The following is a 22,694-nucleotide window of genomic DNA, read 5'->3' on the forward strand; positions in this document are numbered from 1 at the left end:
TTATAATGAACACTGTGACAGAAGCGGGATTCGAACCCGCGCCTCCAATGGAGACTGCGACCTGAACGCAGCGCCTTAGACCACTCGGCCATTCTGCCGTTTGTGCCCAAGCGGGAATTGTAACAGATTGCTTAAGCATGAAAATTAAGACGTTATTTTTTATTTTAAATCAGATGCAATCTAGTTTGTTTTTTCGAACAAATGGAATCCAGCCAGATTTCGAGCCTACATTTTGTATGTGTGAGGCCCGGGTTGAATCCCTGAAATTTCTAGTTTAGACGTCTGTTTGGCGCAATGAATTAGCTCCTGAACTTCTAATTCAGCGGTTCTGGATTCGAATTTATGCTTGAATATTACTTTGATAAAAAACAAGCCATTAAAATTTGAAATTAAATGGTTAAGTTTAAATATTTAGGTTAAAATATAAAACTAGCGTAACAAGCCATTAAAATTTGAAATTAAATGGTTAAGTTTAAATATTTAAGTTAAAATATCAAACCAGCGTGACCTCGACGTGATTTGAACACGCAACCTTCCGATCTGGAGTCGGACGAGCTACCGTTGCGCCACGAAGTCTTAACCGATCGGGATTAAATCAACGATATAGAGACGAGATTAAGCAGTATCGTTTCAAATACTTGCATGTTTGGTACACTGGAACCTGAGATTGCTAGCAAACGATGGGGATGTAGCTCAGTGGTAGAGCGCACGCTTTGCATGTGTGAGGCCCCGGGTTCAATCCCCGGCATCTCCAAATTTGTATCGTCTCTGTGGCGCAATGGATTAGCGCGCTGGACTTCTAATCCAGAGGTTCCGGGTTCGAGTCCCGGCAGGGATGTTTGTTTTGTAATAAAATTTAATCATATTTAAAGTTATAGTAATTGAGTGTTTGGGCTAGAAAAGGTAAATAATTGATTAAGCCCGACATAATTTGAATACACAACTTTCCGCTCTGTACTCGGATGCGCAACTATTTCGCCATATAATCTTTCCACCAAAGCGAAGAAATCTACGAAGTCTGGACGAGTTTACACTATAAATTTACATAATCAACACTTCAAAAACCAAATTCAACTAATAAAACCATATAAAACTACGAAGCAAATTTTAAACTGAACACTGTGACTGAAGCGGGATTCGAACCCGCGCCTCCAATGGAGACTGCGACCTGAACGCAGCGCCTAAGACCACTCGGCCATTCTGCCGTTTGTGCCCAAGCGGGAAATTGTAACAGAAGGCTTTAGCATGAAAATTAAGACGTTATTTTATATTTTAAATCAGATGCAATCTAGGTTGTTTTTTCGAACAAATGGAATCCAGCCAGATTTCGAGCCTACATTTTGTATGTGTGAGGCCCCGGGTTGAATCCCTGGAATTCTTGTTTAGACGTCTGTTTGGCGCAGTGAATTAGCTCCTGAACTTCTAATTCAGCGGTTCTGGATTCGAGTTTATAGGCTTGAATATTACTTTGGTGAAAAACCAAGGCATTAAAATTTGAAACTTAAATGGTTAAGTTTAAATATTTAGGTTAAAATATCAAACTAGCGTGACCTCGACGTGATTTGAACACGCAACCTTCCGATCTGGAGTCGGACGCGCTACCGTTGCGCCACGAAGTCTTAACCGAGCGGGATTAAATCAACGATATAGAGACGAGATTAAGCAGTATCGTTTCAAATACTTGCATGTTTGGTATATTGGAACCTGAGATTGCTAGCAAACGATGGGGATGTAGCTCAGTGGTAGAGCGCACGCTTTGCATGTGTGAGGCCCCGGGTTCAATCCCCGGCATCTCCAAATTTGTATCGTCTCTGTGGCGCAATGGAATAGCCGGCTGGATTTCTAATCCAGAGGTTCCAGGTTCGAGTCCCGGCAGGGGTGTTTATTTTGTAATAAAATTTAATCATATTTAAAATTATAGTAATTGAGTTTTCGGGCTAGAAAAGGTAAAAACTTGATTAAGCCCGACATAATTTGAATACACAACTTTCCGCTCTGTACTCGGATGCGCAACTATTTCGCCATATATAATCTTTCCACCAAAGCGAAGAAATCTACGAATTTTTTTTTTTTTTATTTTTATTTTTTTATTATTATAATAAAAAGGCGCAACAGCACAGTTGGTTGAAAATACACAGCAGCAAATAGAAAATACGATGTATATAATTGACTTTTAAAAGTTACTCCATTTTAAGTTATGCACATCTTTCTTATTTTTGCTTTTTGCTATTATCCATTCTTCGTTTTTCATTCTGTTTACATCACTTAAGAACATGTGCAATCTCGGTTTTATTCTTTGCTACTTTAGAGCGGTATACACAAAAGCGAGCACATAGTAATAAGCAAGAAACTATCGGGTTATCACTCACACCAAAAAGAAAATGCTCATCTTGAAATACAAATGGGGTGCGTAAAGTGGCACATATCCAGTCGGAAACTTCTTTCCAGAATAAAATTACTTTAGGGCATGTGCAGAAAATATGATGCACTGTTTCCAGTGCACTCTCACAAAAAACGCATTGGCCTGAGTCAACAATTCCGAATTTGAATAGTTTATCATTTGTTATTATCGCCAGGTTGTTTACTTTTATTTGGAATGAGCGGAATTTTGTTTTTAAGGTACAGAAGTAATTGGTTTTGTATATTTTTTTCCAATCAGGGTCGATACCTAGTAACGTGGCCCACGTTTGGCTCTGTTTATTTGTCTGCTCGCAGGATATATTCACTAATGTCTTATATAGATGTTTGGTGTTATGGCAGTCCATCACCGTTTTTAGCAGTTTTTCGGGGTATTCTCTATATTCTGTTTGATTTGCTGGAGGCGATTCCTCCCTGTCCCATTCGTCCGGGATAGCTTTTATAAGCCGGTTGTAGCTCCAAAAATCTGTCTCCTTATATGGGACCTTCCATTTTTTTATTATTTCGTTGTATCCCATGTATTCGCCTTTTTCGTTAATAAGGTCAGGATAGGAGGAGATGCCATGAGTTAAAAACTGTTGGATTAAAAAGCTTTGTTGTTTCGTTTTAATTTTTGGGTTTAACCACAATAGCCGTGGGTCCGTACGGTAGTCCGAAATTATCCCTTTCCTAAACAATCGCCGCAGTAGAATTACTGATTTGTGTAAGGCGCGCAGTGGGAATATGCGCCGAAAGTCGGCACAGCCATCTCTCATTGGTGATAACATAGCGACGGTCATGATGTTTTGGTCGACAAACTCTTTTTCTATTAATTTCCAGGGAGCGTGGTAATTTGGGTCTAGTACGTTTCTTATCCATCGTAGGTTCAGTGTTAAAAGATATGTTTCGATGTCGATCATACCAGCCCCGCCTCTTTCTATGTCTGTGCACATTTTTGGCGCAATGAATTAGCTCCTGAACTTCTAATTCAGCGGTTCTGGATTCGAATTTATGCTTGAATATTACTTTGATAAAAAAACAAGCCATTAAAATTTGAAATTAAATGGTTAAGTTTAAATATTTAAGTTAAAATATAAAACTAGCGTAACAAGCCATTAAAATTTGAAATTAAATGGTTAAGTTTAAATATTTAAGATAAAATATCAAACCAGCGTGACCTCGACGTGATTTGAACACGCAACCTTCCGATCTGGAGTCGGACGCGCTACCGTTGCGCCACGAAGTCTTAACCGATCGGGATTAAATCAACGATATAGAGACGAGATTAAGCAGTATCGTTTCAAATACTTGCATGTTTGGTATACTGGAACCTGAGATTGCTAGAAAGCGATGGGATGTAGCTCAGTGGTAGAGCGCACGCTTTGCATGTGTGAGGCCCTGGGTTCAATCCCCGGCATCTCCAAATTTGTATCGTCGCTGTGGCGCAATGGATTAGCGCGCTGGACTTCTAATCCAGAGGTTCCAGGTTCGAGTCCCGGCAGGGATGTTTATTTTGTAATAAAATTTAATCATATTTAAAGTTATAGTAATTGAGTTTTTGGGCTAGAAAAGGTAAAAACTTGATTAAGCCCGACATAATTTGAATACACAACTTTCCGCTCTGTACTCGGATGCGCAACTATTTCCCCATATAATCTTTCCCCCAAACCGAAGAAATCTACGAAGTCTGGACGAGTTTACACTATAAATTTACTTAAGCAACACTTCAAAAACCAAATTCAACTAATGAAACCATACAAAACTACGAAGCAAATTTTATAATGAACACTGTGACAGAAGCGGGATTCGAACCCGCGTCTCCAATGGAGACTGCGACCTGAACGCAGCGCCTTTGACCACTCGGCCATTCTGCCGTTTGTGCCCAAGCGGGAATTGTAACAGATTGCTTAAGGATGAAAATTAAGACGTTATTTTTTATTTTAAATCAGATGCAATCTAGGTTGTTTTTTCGAACAAATGGAATCCAGCCAGATTTTGAGCCTACATTTTGTATGTGTGAGGCCCCGGGTTGAATCCCTGAAATTTCTAGTTTAGACGTCTGTTTGGCGCAATGAATTAGCTCCTGAACTTCTAATTCAGCGGTTCTGGATTCGAATTTATGCTTGAATATTACTTTGATAAAAAAAACATGCCATTAAAATTTGAAATTAAATGGTTAAGTTTAAATATTTAGGTTAAAATATAAAACTAGCGTAACAAGCCATTAAAATTTGAAATTAAATGGTTAAGTTTAAATATTTAAGTTAAAATATCAAACCAGCGTGACCTCGACGTGATTTGAACACGCAACCTTCCGATCTGGAGTCGGACGCGCTACCGTTGCGCCACGAAGTCTTAACCGATCGGGATTAAATCAACGATATAGAGACGAGATTAAGCAGTATCGTTTCAAATACTTGCATGTTTGGTATACTGGAACCTGAGATTGCTAGCAAACGATGGGGATGTAGCTCAGTGGTAGAGCGCACGCTATGCATGTGTGAGGCCCCGGGTTCAATCCCCGGCATCTCCAAATTTGTATCGTCTCTGTGGCGCAATGGATTAGCGCGCTGGGCTTCTAATCCAGAGGTTCCGGGTTCGAGTCCCGCCAGGGATGTTTATTTTGTAATAAAATTTAATCATATTTAAAATTATAGTAATTGAGTTTTTGGTCTAGAAAAGGTAAAAACTTGATTAAGCCCGACATAATTTGAATACACAACTTTCCGCTCTGTACTCGGATGCGCAACTATTTCCCCATAAAATCTTTCCCCCAAACCGAAGAAATCTACGAAGTCTGGACGAGTTTACACTATAAATTTACATAAGCAACACTTCAAAAACCAAATTCAACTAAAGAAACCATATATAACTACGAAGCAAATTTTAAAATGAACACTGTGACTGAAGTGGGATTCGAACCCGCGCCTCCAATGGAGACTGCGACCTGAACGCAGCGCCTTAGACCACTCGGCCATTCTGCCGTTTGTGCCCAAGCGGGAAATTGTAATAGAAGGCTTAAGCATGAAAATTAGGACGTTATTTTATATTTTATAAAGATGCAATCTAGGTTGTTTTTTTCGAACAAATGGAATCCAGCCAGATTTCGACCCTACATTTTGTATGTGTGAGGCCCCGGGTTGAATCCCTGGAATTTCTTGTTTAGACGTCTGTTTGGCGCAGTGAATTAGCTCCTGAACTTCTAATTCAGCGGTTCTGGATTCGAGTTTAGGCTTGAATATTACTTTGGTGAAAAACCAAGGCATTAAAATTTGAAACTTAAATGGTTAAGTTTAAATATTTAGGTTAAAATATCAAACTAGCGTGACCTCGACGTGATTTGAACACGCAACCTTCCAATCTGGAGTCGGACGCGCTACCGTTGCGCCACGAACTCTTAACCGATCGGGATTAAATCAACGATATAGAGACGAGATTAAGCAGTATCGTTTCAAATACTTGCATGTTTGGTATACTGGAACCTGAGATTGCTAGCAAACGATGGGGATGTAGCTCAGTGGTAGAGCGCACGCTTTGCATGTGTGAGGCCCCGGGTTTAATCCCCGGCATCTCCAAATTTGTATCGTCTCTGTGGCGCAATGGATTAGCGCGCTGGACTTCTAATCCAGAGGTTCCAGGTTCGAGTCCCGGCAGGGAAGTTTATTTTGTAATAAAATTTAATCATGTTTAAAATTATAGTAATTGAGTTTTTGGGCTAGAAAAGGTAAAAACTTGATTAAGCCCGACATAATTTGAATAAACAACTTTCCGCTATGTACTCGGATGCGCAACTATTTCCCCATAAAATCTTTCCCCCAAACCGAAGAAATCTACGAAGTCTGGACGAGTTTACACTATAAATTTACATAAGCAACACTTCAAAAACCAAATTCAACTACTGAAACCATATAAAACTACGAAGCAAATTTTAAAATGAACACTGTGACTGAAGCGGGATTCGAACCCGCGCCTCCAATGGAGACTGCAACCTGAACGCAGCGCCTTAGACCACTCGCCATTCTGCCGTTTGTGCCCAAGCGGGAAATTGTAACAGAAGGCTTAAGCATGAAAATTAAGACGTTATTTTATATTTTAAATCAGATGCAATCTAGGTTGTTTTTTCGAACAAATGGAATCCAGCCAAATTTCGAGCCTACATTTTGTATGTGTGAGGCCCCGGGTTGAATCCCTGGAATTCCGATGGAGACTGCGACTTGAACGCAGCGCCTTAGACCACTCGGCCATTCTGCCGTTTGTACCCAAGCGGGAAATTGTAACAGAAGGCTTAAGCATGAAAATTAAGACGTTATTTTATATTTTAAATCAGATGCAATCTAGGTTGTTTTTTCGAACAAATGGAATCCAGCAAGATTTCGAGCCTACATTTTATATGTGTGAGGCCCCGGGTTGAATCCCTGGAATTTCTTGTTTAGACGTCTGTTTGGCGCAATGAATTAGCTCCTGAACTTCTAATTCAGCGGTTCTGGATTCGAACATATGCTTGAATATTACTTTGATAAAAAAAACAAGCCATTAAAATTTGAAACTTAAAAATAGTTAAGTTTAAATATTTAGGTTTAAATTATCAAACTAGCGTGACCTCGATGTGATTTGAACACGCAACCTTCCGAACTGGAGTCGGACGCGCTACCGTTGCGCCACGAAGTCTTAACCGATCGGGATTAAATCAACGATATAGAGACGAGATTAAGCACTATCGTTTCAAATACTTGCATGTTTGGTATACTGGAACCTGAGATTGCTAGCAAACGATGGGGATGTAGCTCAGTGGTAGAGCGCACGCTTTGCATGTGTGAGGCCCCGGGTTCAATCCCCGGCATCTCCAAATTTGTATCGTCTCTGTGGCGCAATGGATTAGCGCGCTGGACTTCTAATCCAGAGGTTCCGGGTTCGAGTCCCGGCAGGGATGTTTGTTTTGTAATAAAATTTAATCATATTTAAAGTTATAGTAATTGAGTTTTTGGGCTAGAAAAGGTAAAAACTTGATTAAGCCCGACATAATTTGAATACACAACTTTCCGCTCTGTACTCGGATGCGCAACTATTTCGCCATATAATCTTTCCACCAAAGCGAAGAAATCTACGAAGTCTGGACGAGTTTACACTATAAATTTAGCGCCTCCAATGGAGACTGCGACCTGAACGCAGCGCCTTAGACCACTCGGCCATTCTGCCGTTTGTGCCCAAGCGGGAAATTGTAACAGATTGCTTAAAGATGAAAATTAAGACGTTATTTTTTATTTTAAATCAGATGCAATCTAGGTTGCTTTTCCGAACAAATGGAATCCAGCCAGATTTCGCGCCTACATTTTGTATGTGTGAGGCCCCGGGTTGAATCCCTGAAATTTTTAGTTTAGACGTCTGTTTGGCGCAATGAATTAGCTCCTGAACTTCTAATTCAGCGGTTCTGGATTCGAATTTATGCTTGAATATTACTTTGATAAAAAAAAACAAGCCATTAAAATTTGAAATTAAATGGTTAAGTTTAAATATTTAAGTTAAAATATAAAACTAGCGTAACAAGCCATTAAAATTTGAAATTAAATGGTTAAGTTTAAATATTTAAGTTAAAATATCAAACCAGCGTGACCTCGACGTGAACACGCAACCTTCCGATCTGGAGTCGGACGCGCTACCGTTGCGCCACGAAGTCTTAACCGATCGGGATTAAATCAACGATATAGAGACGAGTTTAAGCAGTATCGTTTCAAATACTTGCATGTTTGGTATACTGGAACCTGAGATTGCTAGAAAGCGATGGGGATGTAGCTCAGTGGTAGAGCGCACGCTTTGCATGTGTGAGGTCCTGGGTTCAATCCCCGGCATCTCTAAATTTGTATCGTCGCTGTGGCGCAATGGATTAGCGCGCTGGACTTCTAATCCAGAGGTTCCAGGTTCGAGTCCCGGCAGGGATGTTTATTTTGTAATAAAATTTAATCATATTTAAAGTTATAGTAATTGAGTTTTTGGGCTAGAAAAGGTAAAACTTGATTAAGCCCGATATAATTTGAATACACACCTTCCGCTCTGTACTCGGATGCGCAACTATTTCCCCATATAATCTTTCCCCCAAACCGAAGAAATCTACGAAGTCTGGACGAGTTTACACTATAAATTTACTTAAGCAACACTTCAAAAACCGAATTCAACTAATGAAACCATACAAAACTACGAAGCAAATTTTATAATGAACACTGTGACAGAAGCGGGATTCGAACCCGCGTCTCCAATGGAGACTGCGACCTGAACGCAGCGCCTTTGACCACTCGGCCATTCTGCCGTTTGTGCCCAAGCGGGAATTGTAACAGATTGCTTAAGGATGAAAATTAAGACGTTATTTTTTATTTTAAATCAGATGCAATCTAGGTTGTTTTTTCGAACAAATGGAATCCAGCCAGATTTTGAGCCTACATTTTGTATGTGTGAGGCCCCGGGTTGAATCCCTGAAATTTCTAGTTTAGACGTCTGTTTGGCGCAAGGAATTAGCTCCTGAACTTCTAATTCAGCGGTTCTGGATTCGAATTTATGCTTGAATATTACTTTGATAAAAAAACATGCCATTAAAATTTGAAATTAAATGGTTAAGTTTAAATATTTAGGTTAAAATATAAAACTAGCGTAACAAGCCATTAAAATTTGAAATTAAATGGTTAAGTTTAAATATTTAAGTTAAAATATCAAACCAGCGTGACCTCGACGTGATTTGAACACGCAACCTTCCGATCTGGAGTCGGACGCGCTACCGTTGCGCCACGAAGTCTTAACCGATCGGGATTAAATCAACGATATAGAGACGAGATTAAGCAGTATCGTTTCAAATAGTTGCATGTTTGGTATACTGGAACCTGAGATTGCTAGCAAACGATGGGGATGTAGCTCAGTGGTAGAGCGCACGCTTTGCATGTGTGAGGCCGGGTTCAATCCCGGCATCTCCAAATTTGTATCGTCGCTGTGGCGCAATGGATTAGCGCGCTGGACTTCTAATCCAGAGGTTCCGGGTTCGAGTCCCGGCAGGGATGTTTGTTTTGTAATAAAATTTAATCATATTTAAAGTTATAGTAATTGAGTTTTGGGGCTAGAAAAGGTAAAAACTTGATTAAGCCCGACATAATTTGAATACACAACTTTCCGCTCTGTACTCGGATGCGCAACTATTTCGCCATATAATCTTTCCACCAAAGCGAAGAAATCTACGATGTCTGGACGAGTTTACACTATAAATTTAGCGCCTCCAATGGAGACTGCGACCTGAACGCAGCGCCTTAGACCACTCGGCCATTCTGCCGTTTGTGCCCAAGCGGGAAATTGTAACAGAAGGCTTAAGCATGAAAATTAATACGTTATTTTATATTTTAAATCAGATGCAATCTAGGTTGTTTTTTCGAACAAATGGAATCCAGCCAGATTTCGAGCCTACATTTTGTATGTGTGAGGCCCCGGGTTGAATCCCTGAAACTTCTAGTTTAGACGTCTGTTTGGCGCAATGAATTAGCTCCTGAACTTCTAATTCAGCGGTTCTGGATTCGAATTTATGCTTGAATATTACTTTGGTGAAAAACCAAGGCATTAAAATTTGAAACTTAAATGGTTAAGTTTAAATATTTAGGTTAAAATATCAAACTAGCGTGACTTCGACGTGATTTGAACACGCAACCTTCCGATCTGGAGTCGGACGCGCTACCGTTGCGCCACGAAGTCTTAACCGATCGGGATTAAATCAACGATATAGAGACGATATTAAGCAGTATCGTTTCAAATACTTGCATGTTTGGTATACTGGAACCTGAGATTGCTAGCAAACGATGGGGATGTAGCTCAGTGGTAGAGCGCACGCTTTGCATGTGTGAGGCCCGGGTTCAATCCCCGCCATCTCTAAATTTGTATCGTCTCTGTGGCGCAATGGATTAGCGCGCTGGACTTCTAATCCAGAGGTTCCGGGTTCGAGTCCCGGCAGGGATGTTTGTTTTGTAATAAAATTTAATCATATTTAAAGTTATAGTAATTGAGTTTTTGGGCTAGAAAAGGTAAAAACTTGATTAAGCCCGACATAATTTGAATACACAACTTTCCGCTCTGTACTCGGATGCGCAACTATTTCGCCATATAATCTTTCCACCAAAGCGAAGAAATCTACGAAGTCTGGACGAGTTATACTATAAATTTAGCGCCTCCAATGGAGACTGCGACCTGAACGCAGCGCCTTAGACCACTCGGCCATTCTGCCGTTTGTGCCCAAGCGGGAAATTGTAACAGATTGCTTAAAGATGAAAATTAAGACGTTATTTTTTATTTTAAATCAGATGCAACCTAGGTTGTTTTTTTCGAACAAATGGAATCCAGCCAGATTTCGAGCCTACATTTTGTATGTGTGAGGCCCCGGGTTGAATCCCTGAAACTTCTAGTTTAGACGTCTGTTTGGCGCAATGAATTAGCTCCTGAACTTCTAATTCAGCGGTTCTGGATTCGAATTTATGCTTGAATATTACTTTGATAAAAAAAACAAGCCATTAAAATTTGAAATTAAATGGTTAAGTTTAAATATTTAAGTTAAAATATAAAACTAGCGTAACAAGCCATTAAAATTTGAAATTAAATGGTTAAGTTTAAATATTTAAGTTAAAATATCAAACCAGCGTGACCTCGACGTGATTTGAACACGCAACCTTCCGATCTGGAGTCGGACGCGCTACCGTTGCGCCACGAAGTCTTAACCGATCGGGATTAAATCAACGATATAGAGACGAGTTTAAGCAGTATCGTTTCAAATACTTGCATGTTTGGTATACTGGAACCTGAGATTGCTAGCAAACGATGGGGATGTAGCTCAGTGGTAGAGCGCACGCTTTGCATGTGTGAGGCCCGGGGTTCAATCCCCGGCATCTCCAAATTTGTATCGTCGCTGTGGCGCAATGGATTAGCGCGCTGGACCTCTAATCCAGAGGTTCCGGGTTCGAGTCCCGGCAGGGATGTTTGTTTTGTAATAAAATTTAATCATATTTAAAGTTATAGTAATTGAGTTTTGGGGCTAGAAAAGGTAAAACTTGATTAAACCCGACATAATTTGAATACACAACTTTCCGCTCTGTACTCGGATGCGCAACTATTTCGCCATATAATCTTTCCACCAAAGCGAAGAAATCTACGATGTCTGGACGAGTTTACACTATAAATTTAGCGCCTCCAATGGAGACTGCGACCTGAACGCAGCGCCTTAGACCACTCGGCCATTCTGCCGTTTGTGCCCAAGCGGGAAATTGTAACAGAAGGCTTAAGCATGAAAATTAAGACGTTATTTTATATTTTAAATCAGATGCAATCTAGGTTGTTTTTTTGAACAAATGGAATCCAGCCAGATTTCGAGCCTACATTTTGTATGTGTGAGGCCCCGGGTTGAATCCCTGAAACTTCTAGTTTAGACGTCTGTTTGGCGCAATGAATTAGCTCCTGAACTTCTAATTCAGCGGTTCTGGATTCGAATTTATGCTTGAATATTACTTTGATAAAAAAAACAAGCCATTAAAATTTGAAATTAAATGGTTAAGTTTAAATATTTAAGTTAAAATATAAAACTAGCGAAACAAGCCATTAAAATTTGAAATTAAACAGTTAAGTTTAAATATTTAGGTTAAAATATCAAACTAGCGTGACCTCGACGTGATTTGAACACGCAACCTTCCGATCTGGAGTCGGACGCGCTACCGTTGCGCCACGAAGTCTTAACCGATCGGGATTAAATCAACCATATAGAGACGAGTTTAAGCAGTATCGTTTCAAATACTTGCATGTTTGGTATACTGGAACCTGAGATTGCAAGAAAGCGATGGGGTTGTAGCTCAGTGGTAGAGCGCACGCTTTGCATGTGTGAGGTCTCGGGTTCAATCCCCGGCATCTCCAAATTTGTATCGTCGCTGTGGCGCAATGGATTAGCGCGCTGGACTTCTAATCCAGAGGTTCCGGATTCGAGTCCCGGCAGGGATGATTCTTTTGTAATAAAATTTAATCATATTTAAAGTTATAGTAATTGAGTTTTTGGGCTAGAAAGGGTAAAAACTTGATTAAGCCCGACATAATTTGAATACACAACTTTCCGCTCTGTACTCGGATGCGCAACTATTTCCCCATATAATCTTTCCCCCAAACCGAAGAAATCTACGAAGTCTGGACGAGTTTACACTATAAAGTTACTTAAGCAACACTTCAAAAACCAAATTCAACTAATGAAACCATACAAAACTACGAAGCAAATTTTATAATGAACACTGTGACAGAAGCGGGATTCGAACCCGCGCCTCCAATGGAGACTGCGACCTGAACGCAGCGCCTTAGACCACTCGGCCATTCTGCCGTTTGTGCCCAAGCGGGAATTGTAACAGATTGCTTAAGCATGAAAATTAAGACGTTATTTTTTATTTTAAATCAGATGCAATCTAGTTTGTTTTTTCGAACAAATGGAATCCAGCCAGATTTCGAGCCTACATTTTGTATGTGTGAGGTCCCGGGTTGAATCCCTGAAATTTCTAGTTTAGACGTCTGTTTGGCGCAATGAATTAGCTCCTGAACTTCTAATTCAGCGGTTCTGGATTCGAATTTATGCTTGAATATTACTTTGATAAAAAAAACAAGCCATTAAAATTTGAAATTAAATGGTTAAGTTTAAATATTTAGGTTAAAATATAAAACTAGCGTAACAAGCCATTAAAATTTGAAATTAAATGGTTAAGTTTAAATATTTAAGTTAAAATATCAAACCAGCGTGACCTCGACGTGATTTGAACACGCAACCTTCCGATCTGGAGTCGGACGAGCTACCGTTGCGCCACGAAGTCTTAACCGATCGGGATTAAATCAACGATATAGAGACGAGATTAAGCAGTATCGTTTCAAATACTTGCATGTTTGGTACACTGGAACCTGAGATTGCTAGCAAACGATGGGGATGTAGCTCAGTGGTAGAGCGCACGCTTTGCATGTGTGAGGCCCCGGGTTCAATCCCCGGCATCTCCAAATTTGTATCGTCTCTGTGGCGCAATGGATTAGCGCGCTGGACTTCTAATCCAGAGGTTCCGGGTTCGAGTCCCGGCAGGGGATGTTTGTTTTGTAATAAAATTTAATCATATTTAAAGTTATAGTAATTGAGTGTTTGGGCTAGAAAAGGTAAATAATTGATTAAGCCCGACATAATTTGAATACACAACTTTCCGCTCTGTACTCGGATGCGCAACTATTTCGCCATATAATCTTTCCACCAAAGCGAAGAAATCTACGAAGTCTGGACGAGTTTACACTATAAATTTACATAATCAACACTTCAAAAACCAAATTCAACTAATAAAACCATATAAAACTACGAAGCAAATTTTAAACTGAACACTGTGACTGAAGCGGGATTCGAACCCGCGCCTCCAATGGAGACTGCGACCTGAACGCAGCGCCTAAGACCACTCGGCCATTCTGCCGTTTGTGCCCAAGCGGGAAATTGTAACAGAAGGCTTTAGCATGAAAATTAAGACGTTATTTTATATTTTAAATCAGATGCAATCTAGGTTGTTTTTTCGAACAAATGGAATCCAGCCAGATTTCGAGCCTACATTTTGTATGTGTGAGGCCCCGGGTTGAATCCCTGGAATTCTTGTTTAGACGTCTGTTTGGCGCAGTGAATTAGCTCCTGAACTTCTAATTCAGCGGTTCTGGATTCGAGTTTATAGGCTTGAATATTACTTTGGTGAAAAACCAAGGCATTAAAATTTGAAACTTAAATGGTTAAGTTTAAATATTTAGGTTAAAATATCAAACTAGCGTGACCTCGACGTGATTTGAACACGCAACCTTCCGATCTGGAGTCGGACGCGCTACCGTTGCGCCACGAAGTCTTAACCGAGCGGGATTAAATCAACGATATAGAGACGAGATTAAGCAGTATCGTTTCAAATACTTGCATGTTTGGTATATTGGAACCTGAGATTGCTAGCAAACGATGGGGATGTAGCTCAGTGGTAGAGCGCACGCTTTGCATGTGTGAGGCCCCGGGTTCAATCCCCGGCATCTCCAAATTTGTATCGTCTCTGTGGCGCAATGGAATAGCCGGCTGGATTTCTAATCCAGAGGTTCCAGGTTCGAGTCCCGGCAGGGGTGTTTATTTTGTAATAAAATTTAATCATATTTAAAATTATAGTAATTGAGTTTTCGGGCTAGAAAAGGTAAAAACTTGATTAAGCCCGACATAATTTGAATACACAACTTTCCGCTCTGTACTCGGATGCGCAACTATTTCGCCATATATAATCTTTCCACCAAAGCGAAGAAATCTACGAATTTTTTTTTTTTTTTTTTTATTTTTTTATTATTATAATAAAAAGGCGCAACAGCACAGTTGGTTGAAAATACACAGCAGCAAATAGAAAATACGATGTATATAATTGACTTTTAAAAGTTACTCCATTTTAAGTTATGCACATCTTTCTTATTTTTGCTTTTTGCTATTATCCATTCTTCGTTTTTCATTCTGTTTACATCACTTAAGAACATGTGCAATCTCGGTTTTATTCTTTGCTACTTTAGAGCGGTATACACAAAAGCGAGCACATAGTAATAAGCAAGAAACTATCGGGTTATCACTCACACCAAAAAAAATGCTCATCTTGAAATACAAATGGGGTGCGTAAAGTGGCACATATCCAGTCGGAAACTTCTTTCCAGAATAAAATTACTTTAGGGCATGTGCAGAAAATATGATGCACTGTTTCCAGTGCACTCTCACAAAAAACGCATTGGCCTGAGTCAACAATTCCGAATTTGAATAGTTTATCATTTGTTATTATCGCCAGGTTGTTTACTTTTATTTGGAATGAGCGGAATTTTGTTTTTAAGGTACAGAAGTAATTGGTTTTGTATATTTTTTTCCAATCAGGGTCGATACCTAGTAACGTGGCCCACGTTTGGCTCTGTTTATTTGTCTGCTCGCAGGATATATTCACTAATGTCTTATATAGATGTTTGGTGTTATGGCAGTCCATCACCGTTTTTAGCAGTTTTTCGGGGTATTCTCTATATTCTGTTTGATTTGCTGGAGGCGATTCCTCCCTGTCCCATTCGTCCGGGATAGCTTTTATAAGCCGGTTGTAGCTCCAAAAATCTGTCTCCTTATATGGGACCTTCCATTTTTTTATTATTTCGTTGTATCCCATGTATTCGCCTTTTCGTTAATAAGGTCAGGATAGGAGGAGATGCCATGAGTTAAAAACTGTTGGATTAAAAAGCTTTGTTGTTTCGTTTTAATTTTTGGGTTTAACCACAATAGCCGTGGGTCCGTACGGTAGTCCGAAATTATCCCTTTCCTAAACAATCGCCGCAGTAGAATTACTGATTTGTGTAAGGCGCGCAGTGGGAATATGCGCCGAAAGTCGGCACAGCCATCTCTCATTGGTGATAACATAGCGACGGTCATGATGTTTTGGTCGACAAACTCTTTTTCTATTAATTTCCAGGGAGCGTGGTAATTTGGGTCTAGTACGTTTCTTATCCATCGTAGGTTCAGTGTTAAAAGATATGTTTCGATGTCGATCATACCAGCCCCGCCTCTTTCTATGTCTGTGCACATTTTTGGCGCAATGAATTAGCTCCTGAACTTCTAATTCAGCGGTTCTGGATTCGAATTTATGCTTGAATATTACTTTGATAAAAAAACAAGCCATTAAAATTTGAAATTAAATGGTTAAGTTTAAATATTTAAGTTAAAATATAAAACTAGCGTAACAAGCCATTAAAATTTGAAATTAAATGGTTAAGTTTAAATATTTAAGATAAAATATCAAACCAGCGTGACCTCGACGTGATTTGAACACGCAACCTTCCGATCTGGAGTCGGACGCGCTACCGTTGCGCCACGAAGTCTTAACCGATCGGGATTAAATCAACGATATAGAGACGAGATTAAGCAGTATCGTTTCAAATACTTGCATGTTTGGTATACTGGAACCTGAGATTGCTAGAAAGCGATGGGGATGTAGCTCAGTGGTAGAGCGCACGCTTTGCATGTGTGAGGCCCTGGGTTCAATCCCCGGCATCTCCAAATTTGTATCGTCGCTGTGGCGCAATGGATTAGCGCGCTGGACTTCTAATCCAGAGGTTCCAGGTTCGAGTCCCGGCAGGGATGTTTATTTTGTAATAAATTTAATCATATTTAAAGTTATAGTAATTGAGTTTTTGGGCTAGAAAAGGTAAAAACTTGATTAAGCCCGACATAATTTGAATACACAACTTTCCGCTCTGTACTCGGATGCGCAACTATTTCCCATATAATCTTTCCCCCAAACCGAAGAAATCTACGAAGTCTGGACGAGTTTACACTATAAATTTACTTAAGCAACACTTCAAAAACCAAATTCAACTAATGAAACCATACAAAACTACGAAGCAAATTTTATAATGAACACTGTGACAGAAGCGGGATTCGAACCCGCGTCTCCAATGGAGACTGCGACCTGAACGCAGCGCCTTTGACCACTCGGCCATTCTGCCGTTTGTGCCCAAGCGGGAATTGTAACAGATTGCTTAAGGATGAAAATTAAGACGTTATTTTTTATTTTAAATCAGATGCAATCTAGGTTGTTTTTTCGAACAAATGGAATCCAGCCAGATTTTAAGCCTACATTTTGTATGTGTGAGGCCCCGGGTTGAATCCCTGAAATTTCTAGTTTAGACGTCTGTTTGGCGCAATGAATTAGCTCCTGAACTTCTAATTCAGCGGTTCTGGATTCGAATTTATGCTTGAATATTACTTTGATAAAAAAAACATGCCATTAAAATTTGAAATTAAATGGTTAAGTTTAAATATTTAGGTTAAAATATAAAACTAGCGTAACAAGCCATTAAAATTTGAAATTAAATGGTTAAGTTTAAATATTTAAGTTAAAATATCAAACCAGCGTGACCTCGACGTGATTTGAACACGCAACCTTCCGATCTGGAGTCGGACGCGCTACCGTTGCGCCACGAAGTCTTAACCGATCGGGATTAAATCAACGATATAGAGACGAGATTAAGCAGTATCGTTTCAAATACTTGCATGTTTGGTATACTGGAACCTGAGATTGCTAGCAAACGATGGGATGTAGCTCAGTGGTAGAGCGCACGCTATGCATGTGTGAGGCCCCGGGTTCAATCCCCGGCATCTCCAAATTTGTATCGTCTCTGTGGCGCAATGGATTAGCGCGCTGGGCTTCTATCCAGAGGTTCCGGGTTCGAGTCCCGCCAGGGATGTTTATTTTGTAATAAAATTAATCATATTTAAAATTATAGTAATTGAGTTTTTGGTCTAGAAAAGGTAAAAACTTGATTAAGCCCGACATAATTTGAATACACAACTTTCCGCTCTGTACTCGGATGCGCAACTATTTCCCCATAAAATCTTTCCCCCAAACCGAAGAAATCTACGAAGTCTGGACGAGTTTACACTATAAATTTACATAAGCAACACTTCAAAAACCAAATTCAACTAAAGAAACCATATATAACTACGAAGCAAATTTTAAAATGAACACTGTGACTGAAGTGGGATTCGAACCCGCGCCTCCAATGGAGACTGCGACCTGAACGCAGCGCCTTAGACCACTCGGCCATTCTGCCGTTTGTGCCCAAGCGGGAAATTGTAATAGAAGGCTTAAGCATGAAAAATTAGGACGTTATTTTATATTTTATAAAGATGCAATCTAGGTTGTTTTTTTCGAACAAATGGAATCCAGCCAGATTTCGACCCTACATTTTGTATGTGTGAGGCCCCGGGTTGAATCCCTGGAATTTCTTGTTTAGACGTCTGTTTGGCGCAGTGAATTAGCTCCTGAACTTCTAATTCAGCGGTTCTGGATTCGAGTTTAGGCTTGAATATTACTTTGGTGAAAAACCAAGGCATTAAAATTTGAAACTTAAATGGTTAAGTTTAAATATTTAGGTTAAAATATCAAACTAGCGTGACCTCGACGTGATTTGAACACGCAACCTTCCAATCTGGAGTCGGACGCGCTACCGTTGCGCCACGAACTCTTAACCGATCGGGATTAAATCAACGATATAGAGACGAGATTAAGCAGTATCGTTTCAAATACTTGCATGTTTGGTATACTGGAACCTGAGATTGCTAGCAAACGATGGGGATGTAGCTCAGTGGTAGAGCGCACGCTTTGCATGTGTGAGGCCCCGGGTTTAATCCCCGGCATCTCCAAATTTGTATCGTCTCTGTGGCGCAATGGATTAGCGCGCTGGACTTCTAATCCAGAGGTTCCAGGTTCGAGTCCCGGCAGGGAAGTTTATTTTGTAATAAAATTTAATCATGTTTAAAATTATAGTAATTGAGTTTTTGGGCTAGAAAAGGTAAAAACTTGATTAAGCCCGACATAATTTGAATAAACAACTTTCCGCTATGTACTCGGATGCGCAACTATTTCCCCATAAAATCTTTCCCCCAAACCGAAGAAATCTACGAAGTCTGGACGAGTTTACACTATAAATTTACATAAGCAACACTTCAAAAACCAAATTCAACTACTGAAACCATATAAAACTACGAAGCAAATTTTAAAATGAACACTGTGACTGAAGCGGGATTCGAACCCGCGCCTCCAATGGAGACTGCAACCTGAACGCAGCGCCTTAGACCACTCGGCCATTCTGCCGTTTGTGCCCAAGCGGGAAATTGTAACAGAAGGCTTAAGCATGAAAATTAAGACGTTATTTTATATTTTAAATCAGATGCAATCTAGGTTGTTTTTTCGAACAAATGGAATCCAGCCAAATTTCGAGCCTACATTTTGTATGTGTGAGGCCCCGGGTTGAATCCCTGGAATTCCGATGGAGACTGCGACTTGAACGCAGCGCCTTAGACCACTCGGCCATTCTGCCGTTTGTACCCAAGCGGGAAATTGTAACAGAAGGCTTAAGCATGAAAATTAAGACGTTATTTTATATTTTAAATCAGATGCAATCTAGGTTGTTTTTTCGAACAAATGGAATCCAGCAAGATTTCGAGCCTACATTTTATATGTGTGAGGCCCCGGGTTGAATCCCTGGAATTTCTTGTTTAGACGTCTGTTTGGCGCAATGAATTAGCTCCTGAACTTCTAATTCAGCGGTTCTGGATTCGAACATATGCTTGAATATTACTTTGATAAAAAAAACAAGCCATTAAAATTTGAAACTTAAAAATAGTTAAGTTTAAATATTTAGGTTAAATTATCAAACTAGCGTGACCTCGATGTGATTTGAACACGCAACCTTCCGAACTGGAGTCGGACGCGCTACCGTTGCGCCACGAAGTCTTAACCGATCGGGATTAAATCAACGATATAGAGACGAGATTAAGCACTATCGTTTCAAATACTTGCATGTTTGGTATACTGGAACCTGAGATTGCTAGCAAACGATGGGGATGTAGCTCAGTGGTAGAGCGCACGCTTTGCATGTGTGAGGCCCCGGGTTCAATCCCCGGCATCTCCAAATTTGTATCGTCTCTGTGGCGCAATGGATTAGCGCGCTGGACTTCTAATCCAGAGGTTCCGGGTTCGAGTCCCGGCAGGGATGTTTGTTTTGTAATAAAATTTAATCATATTTAAAGTTATAGTAATTGAGTTTTTGGGCTAGAAAAGGTAAAAACTTGATTAAGCCCGACATAATTTGAATACACAACTTTCCGCTCTGTACTCGGATGCGCAACTATTTCGCCATATAATCTTTCCACCAAAGCGAAGAAATCTACGAAGTCTGGACGAGTTTACACTATAAATTTAGCGCCTCCAATGGAGACTGCGACCTGAACGCAGCGCCTTAGACCACTCGGCCATTCTGCCGTTTGTGCCCAAGCGGGAAATTGTAACAGATTGCTTAAAGATGAAAATTAAGACGTTATTTTTTATTTTAAATCAGATGCAATCTAGGTTGCTTTTCCGAACAAATGGAATCCAGCCAGATTTCGCGCCTACATTTTGTATGTGTGAGGCCCCGGTTGAATCCCTGAAATTTTTAGTTTAGACGTCTGTTTGGCGCAATGAATTAGCTCCTGAACTTCTAATTCAGCGGTTCTGGATTCGAATTTATGCTTGAATATTACTTTGATAAAAAAAAACAAGCCATTAAAATTTGAAATTAAATGGTTAAGTTTAAATATTTAAGTTAAAATATAAAACTAGCGTAACAAGCCATTAAAATTTGAAATTAAATGGTTAAGTTTAAATATTTAAGTTAAAATATCAAACCAGCGTGACCTCGACGTGAACACGCAACCTTCCGATCTGGAGTCGGACGCGCTACCGTTGCGCCACGAAGTCTTAACCGATCGGGATTAAATCAACGATATAGAGACGAGTTTAAGCAGTATCGTTTCAAATACTTGCATGTTTGGTATACTGGAACCTGAGATTGCTAGAAAGCGATGGGGATGTAGCTCAGTGGTAGAGCGCACGCTTTGCATGTGTGAGGTCCTGGGTTCAATCCCCGGCATCTCTAAATTTGTATCGTCGCTGTGGCGCAATGGATTAGCGCGCTGGACTTCTAATCCAGAGGTTCCAGGTTCGAGTCCCGGCAGGGATGTTTATTTTGTAATAAAATTTAATCATATTTAAAGTTATAGTAATTGAGTTTTTGGGCTAGAAAAGGTAAAAACTTGATTAAGCCCGATATAATTTGAATACACACCTTCCGCTCTGTACTCGGATGCGCAACTATTTCCCCATATAATCTTTCCCCCAAACCGAAGAAATCTACGAAGTCTGGACGAGTTTACACTATAAATTTACTTAAGCAACACTTCAAAAACCGAATTCAACTAATGAAACCATACAAAACTACGAAGCAAATTTTATAATGAACACTGTGACAGAAGCGGGATTCGAACCCGCGTCTCCAATGGAGACTGCGACCTGAACGCAGCGCCTTTGACCACTCGGCCATTCTGCCGTTTGTGCCCAAGCGGGAATTGTAACAGATTGCTTAAGGATGAAAATTAAGACGTTATTTTTTATTTTAAATCAGATGCAATCTAGGTTGTTTTTTCGAACAAATGGAATCCAGCCAGATTTGAGCCTACATTTTGTATGTGTGAGGCCCCGGGTTGAATCCCTGAAATTTCTAGTTTAGACGTCTGTTTGGCGCAAGGAATTAGCTCCTGAACTTCTAATTCAGCGGTTCTGGATTCGAATTTATGCTTGAATATTACTTTGATAAAAAAAACATGCCATTAAAATTTGAAATTAAATGGTTAAGTTTAAATATTTAGGTTAAAATATAAAACTAGCGTAACAAGCCATTAAAATTTGAAATTAAATGGTTAAGTTTAAATATTTAAGTTAAAATATCAAACCAGCGTGACCTCGACGTGATTTGAACACGCAACCTTCCGATCTGGAGTCGGACGCGCTACCGTTGCGCCACGAAGTCTTAACCGATCGGGATTAAATCAACGATATAGAGACGAGATTAAGCAGTATCGTTTCAAATAGTTGCATGTTTGGTATACTGGAACCTGAGATTGCTAGCAAACGATGGGGATGTAGCTCAGTGGTAGAGCGCACGCTATGCATGTGTGAGGCCCCGGGTTCAATCCCGGCATCTCCAAATTTTGTATCGTCTCTGTGGCGCAATGGATTAGCGCGCTGGGCTTCTAATCCAGAGGTTCCGGGTTCGAGTCCCGCCAGGGATGTTTATTTTGTAATAAAATTTAATCATATTTAAAATTATAGTAATTGAGTTTTTGGTCTAGAAAAGGTAAAAACTTGATTAAGTCCGACATAATTTGAATACACAACTTTCCGCTCTGTACTCGGATGCGCAACTATTTCCCCATAAAATCTTTCCCCCAAACCGAAGAAATCTACGAAGTCTGGACGAGTTTACACTATAAATTTACATAAGCAACACTTCAAAAACCAAATTCAACTAAAGAAACCATATATAACTACGAAGCAATTTTAAAATGAACACTGTGACTGAAGTGGGATTCGAACCCGCGCCTCCAATGGAGACTGCGACCTGAACGCAGCGCCTTAGACCACTCGGCCATTCTGCCGTTTGTGCCCAAGCGGGAAATTGTAATAGAAGGCTTAAGCATGAAAATTAGGACGTTATTTTATATTTTATAAAGATGCAATCTAGGTTGTTTTTTTTCGAACAAATGGAATCCAGCCAGATTTCGACCCTACATTTTGTATGTGTGAGGCCCCGGGTTGAATCCCTGGAATTTCTTGTTTAGACGTCTGTTTGGCGCAGTGAATTAGCTCCTGAACTTCTAATTC

The 22,694-nt window shown here is 40.0% G+C and overlaps 41 non-coding genes across 41 annotated transcripts; 18 read left to right on the forward strand and 23 right to left on the reverse strand.

The window, feature by feature from the left end:
- Positions 1 to 15: 15 nt before the first annotated feature.
- Trnal-cag (transfer RNA leucine (anticodon CAG)) lies at positions 16 to 98 on the reverse strand. The gene has a single exon. It is a non-coding gene; the product is annotated as a tRNA-Leu (tRNA).
- Positions 99 to 682: 584 nt separating this feature from the next.
- Positions 683 to 754, forward strand: Trnaa-ugc (transfer RNA alanine (anticodon UGC)). Its single transcript has one exon. It is a non-coding gene; the product is annotated as a tRNA-Ala (tRNA).
- A 10-nt stretch (positions 755 to 764) lies between these two features.
- Positions 765 to 838, forward strand: Trnar-ucu (transfer RNA arginine (anticodon UCU)). Its single transcript has one exon. It is a non-coding gene; the product is annotated as a tRNA-Arg (tRNA).
- Positions 839 to 1,122: 284 nt separating this feature from the next.
- Positions 1,123 to 1,205, reverse strand: Trnal-cag (transfer RNA leucine (anticodon CAG)). The gene has a single exon. It is a non-coding gene; the product is annotated as a tRNA-Leu (tRNA).
- Positions 1,206 to 1,547: 342 nt separating this feature from the next.
- Trnaw-cca (transfer RNA tryptophan (anticodon CCA)) lies at positions 1,548 to 1,619 on the reverse strand. The gene has a single exon. It is a non-coding gene; the product is annotated as a tRNA-Trp (tRNA).
- A 106-nt stretch (positions 1,620 to 1,725) lies between these two features.
- On the forward strand, positions 1,726 to 1,797 carry Trnaa-ugc (transfer RNA alanine (anticodon UGC)). The gene has a single exon. It is a non-coding gene; the product is annotated as a tRNA-Ala (tRNA).
- Positions 1,798 to 3,571: 1,774 nt separating this feature from the next.
- On the reverse strand, positions 3,572 to 3,643 carry Trnaw-cca (transfer RNA tryptophan (anticodon CCA)). Its single transcript has one exon. It is a non-coding gene; the product is annotated as a tRNA-Trp (tRNA).
- A 545-nt stretch (positions 3,644 to 4,188) lies between these two features.
- Positions 4,189 to 4,271, reverse strand: Trnal-cag (transfer RNA leucine (anticodon CAG)). Its single transcript has one exon. It is a non-coding gene; the product is annotated as a tRNA-Leu (tRNA).
- A 409-nt stretch (positions 4,272 to 4,680) lies between these two features.
- On the reverse strand, positions 4,681 to 4,752 carry Trnaw-cca (transfer RNA tryptophan (anticodon CCA)). Its single transcript has one exon. It is a non-coding gene; the product is annotated as a tRNA-Trp (tRNA).
- Positions 4,753 to 5,298: 546 nt separating this feature from the next.
- Positions 5,299 to 5,381, reverse strand: Trnal-cag (transfer RNA leucine (anticodon CAG)). Its single transcript has one exon. It is a non-coding gene; the product is annotated as a tRNA-Leu (tRNA).
- A 519-nt stretch (positions 5,382 to 5,900) lies between these two features.
- On the forward strand, positions 5,901 to 5,972 carry Trnaa-ugc (transfer RNA alanine (anticodon UGC)). Its single transcript has one exon. It is a non-coding gene; the product is annotated as a tRNA-Ala (tRNA).
- A 1,199-nt stretch (positions 5,973 to 7,171) lies between these two features.
- Trnaa-ugc (transfer RNA alanine (anticodon UGC)) lies at positions 7,172 to 7,243 on the forward strand. The gene has a single exon. It is a non-coding gene; the product is annotated as a tRNA-Ala (tRNA).
- A 10-nt stretch (positions 7,244 to 7,253) lies between these two features.
- Positions 7,254 to 7,327, forward strand: Trnar-ucu (transfer RNA arginine (anticodon UCU)). Its single transcript has one exon. It is a non-coding gene; the product is annotated as a tRNA-Arg (tRNA).
- Positions 7,328 to 8,177: 850 nt separating this feature from the next.
- Positions 8,178 to 8,249, forward strand: Trnaa-ugc (transfer RNA alanine (anticodon UGC)). Its single transcript has one exon. It is a non-coding gene; the product is annotated as a tRNA-Ala (tRNA).
- A 366-nt stretch (positions 8,250 to 8,615) lies between these two features.
- Positions 8,616 to 8,698, reverse strand: Trnal-cag (transfer RNA leucine (anticodon CAG)). Its single transcript has one exon. It is a non-coding gene; the product is annotated as a tRNA-Leu (tRNA).
- Positions 8,699 to 9,106: 408 nt separating this feature from the next.
- Positions 9,107 to 9,178, reverse strand: Trnaw-cca (transfer RNA tryptophan (anticodon CCA)). Its single transcript has one exon. It is a non-coding gene; the product is annotated as a tRNA-Trp (tRNA).
- Positions 9,179 to 9,363: 185 nt separating this feature from the next.
- Positions 9,364 to 9,437, forward strand: Trnar-ucu (transfer RNA arginine (anticodon UCU)). The gene has a single exon. It is a non-coding gene; the product is annotated as a tRNA-Arg (tRNA).
- Positions 9,438 to 10,044: 607 nt separating this feature from the next.
- Trnaw-cca (transfer RNA tryptophan (anticodon CCA)) lies at positions 10,045 to 10,116 on the reverse strand. The gene has a single exon. It is a non-coding gene; the product is annotated as a tRNA-Trp (tRNA).
- Positions 10,117 to 10,303: 187 nt separating this feature from the next.
- Trnar-ucu (transfer RNA arginine (anticodon UCU)) lies at positions 10,304 to 10,377 on the forward strand. The gene has a single exon. It is a non-coding gene; the product is annotated as a tRNA-Arg (tRNA).
- Positions 10,378 to 11,053: 676 nt separating this feature from the next.
- On the reverse strand, positions 11,054 to 11,125 carry Trnaw-cca (transfer RNA tryptophan (anticodon CCA)). The gene has a single exon. It is a non-coding gene; the product is annotated as a tRNA-Trp (tRNA).
- A 106-nt stretch (positions 11,126 to 11,231) lies between these two features.
- On the forward strand, positions 11,232 to 11,303 carry Trnaa-ugc (transfer RNA alanine (anticodon UGC)). Its single transcript has one exon. It is a non-coding gene; the product is annotated as a tRNA-Ala (tRNA).
- Positions 11,304 to 12,062: 759 nt separating this feature from the next.
- On the reverse strand, positions 12,063 to 12,134 carry Trnaw-cca (transfer RNA tryptophan (anticodon CCA)). Its single transcript has one exon. It is a non-coding gene; the product is annotated as a tRNA-Trp (tRNA).
- A 546-nt stretch (positions 12,135 to 12,680) lies between these two features.
- Trnal-cag (transfer RNA leucine (anticodon CAG)) lies at positions 12,681 to 12,763 on the reverse strand. The gene has a single exon. It is a non-coding gene; the product is annotated as a tRNA-Leu (tRNA).
- Positions 12,764 to 13,350: 587 nt separating this feature from the next.
- On the forward strand, positions 13,351 to 13,422 carry Trnaa-ugc (transfer RNA alanine (anticodon UGC)). Its single transcript has one exon. It is a non-coding gene; the product is annotated as a tRNA-Ala (tRNA).
- Positions 13,423 to 13,432: 10 nt separating this feature from the next.
- Trnar-ucu (transfer RNA arginine (anticodon UCU)) lies at positions 13,433 to 13,507 on the forward strand. The gene has a single exon. It is a non-coding gene; the product is annotated as a tRNA-Arg (tRNA).
- A 284-nt stretch (positions 13,508 to 13,791) lies between these two features.
- Trnal-cag (transfer RNA leucine (anticodon CAG)) lies at positions 13,792 to 13,874 on the reverse strand. Its single transcript has one exon. It is a non-coding gene; the product is annotated as a tRNA-Leu (tRNA).
- A 342-nt stretch (positions 13,875 to 14,216) lies between these two features.
- On the reverse strand, positions 14,217 to 14,288 carry Trnaw-cca (transfer RNA tryptophan (anticodon CCA)). The gene has a single exon. It is a non-coding gene; the product is annotated as a tRNA-Trp (tRNA).
- A 106-nt stretch (positions 14,289 to 14,394) lies between these two features.
- Trnaa-ugc (transfer RNA alanine (anticodon UGC)) lies at positions 14,395 to 14,466 on the forward strand. Its single transcript has one exon. It is a non-coding gene; the product is annotated as a tRNA-Ala (tRNA).
- A 1,770-nt stretch (positions 14,467 to 16,236) lies between these two features.
- On the reverse strand, positions 16,237 to 16,308 carry Trnaw-cca (transfer RNA tryptophan (anticodon CCA)). Its single transcript has one exon. It is a non-coding gene; the product is annotated as a tRNA-Trp (tRNA).
- A 106-nt stretch (positions 16,309 to 16,414) lies between these two features.
- On the forward strand, positions 16,415 to 16,486 carry Trnaa-ugc (transfer RNA alanine (anticodon UGC)). The gene has a single exon. It is a non-coding gene; the product is annotated as a tRNA-Ala (tRNA).
- A 366-nt stretch (positions 16,487 to 16,852) lies between these two features.
- Trnal-cag (transfer RNA leucine (anticodon CAG)) lies at positions 16,853 to 16,935 on the reverse strand. Its single transcript has one exon. It is a non-coding gene; the product is annotated as a tRNA-Leu (tRNA).
- A 409-nt stretch (positions 16,936 to 17,344) lies between these two features.
- On the reverse strand, positions 17,345 to 17,416 carry Trnaw-cca (transfer RNA tryptophan (anticodon CCA)). Its single transcript has one exon. It is a non-coding gene; the product is annotated as a tRNA-Trp (tRNA).
- A 543-nt stretch (positions 17,417 to 17,959) lies between these two features.
- Trnal-cag (transfer RNA leucine (anticodon CAG)) lies at positions 17,960 to 18,042 on the reverse strand. The gene has a single exon. It is a non-coding gene; the product is annotated as a tRNA-Leu (tRNA).
- A 520-nt stretch (positions 18,043 to 18,562) lies between these two features.
- Positions 18,563 to 18,634, forward strand: Trnaa-ugc (transfer RNA alanine (anticodon UGC)). Its single transcript has one exon. It is a non-coding gene; the product is annotated as a tRNA-Ala (tRNA).
- Positions 18,635 to 19,002: 368 nt separating this feature from the next.
- On the reverse strand, positions 19,003 to 19,085 carry Trnal-cag (transfer RNA leucine (anticodon CAG)). The gene has a single exon. It is a non-coding gene; the product is annotated as a tRNA-Leu (tRNA).
- Positions 19,086 to 19,833: 748 nt separating this feature from the next.
- Trnaa-ugc (transfer RNA alanine (anticodon UGC)) lies at positions 19,834 to 19,905 on the forward strand. Its single transcript has one exon. It is a non-coding gene; the product is annotated as a tRNA-Ala (tRNA).
- Positions 19,906 to 19,915: 10 nt separating this feature from the next.
- Trnar-ucu (transfer RNA arginine (anticodon UCU)) lies at positions 19,916 to 19,989 on the forward strand. Its single transcript has one exon. It is a non-coding gene; the product is annotated as a tRNA-Arg (tRNA).
- Positions 19,990 to 20,838: 849 nt separating this feature from the next.
- Positions 20,839 to 20,910, forward strand: Trnaa-ugc (transfer RNA alanine (anticodon UGC)). The gene has a single exon. It is a non-coding gene; the product is annotated as a tRNA-Ala (tRNA).
- A 367-nt stretch (positions 20,911 to 21,277) lies between these two features.
- Trnal-cag (transfer RNA leucine (anticodon CAG)) lies at positions 21,278 to 21,360 on the reverse strand. The gene has a single exon. It is a non-coding gene; the product is annotated as a tRNA-Leu (tRNA).
- Positions 21,361 to 21,768: 408 nt separating this feature from the next.
- Trnaw-cca (transfer RNA tryptophan (anticodon CCA)) lies at positions 21,769 to 21,840 on the reverse strand. Its single transcript has one exon. It is a non-coding gene; the product is annotated as a tRNA-Trp (tRNA).
- A 545-nt stretch (positions 21,841 to 22,385) lies between these two features.
- Trnal-cag (transfer RNA leucine (anticodon CAG)) lies at positions 22,386 to 22,468 on the reverse strand. Its single transcript has one exon. It is a non-coding gene; the product is annotated as a tRNA-Leu (tRNA).
- Positions 22,469 to 22,694: the final 226 nt, after the last annotated feature.

Source organism: Ciona robusta, chromosome 1 (genome assembly GCF_009617815.1).
Source record: "Ciona robusta chromosome 1, ASM961781v2".
In the NCBI taxonomy this organism is placed as follows: Eukaryota; Metazoa; Chordata; class Ascidiacea; order Phlebobranchia; family Cionidae; genus Ciona; species Ciona robusta.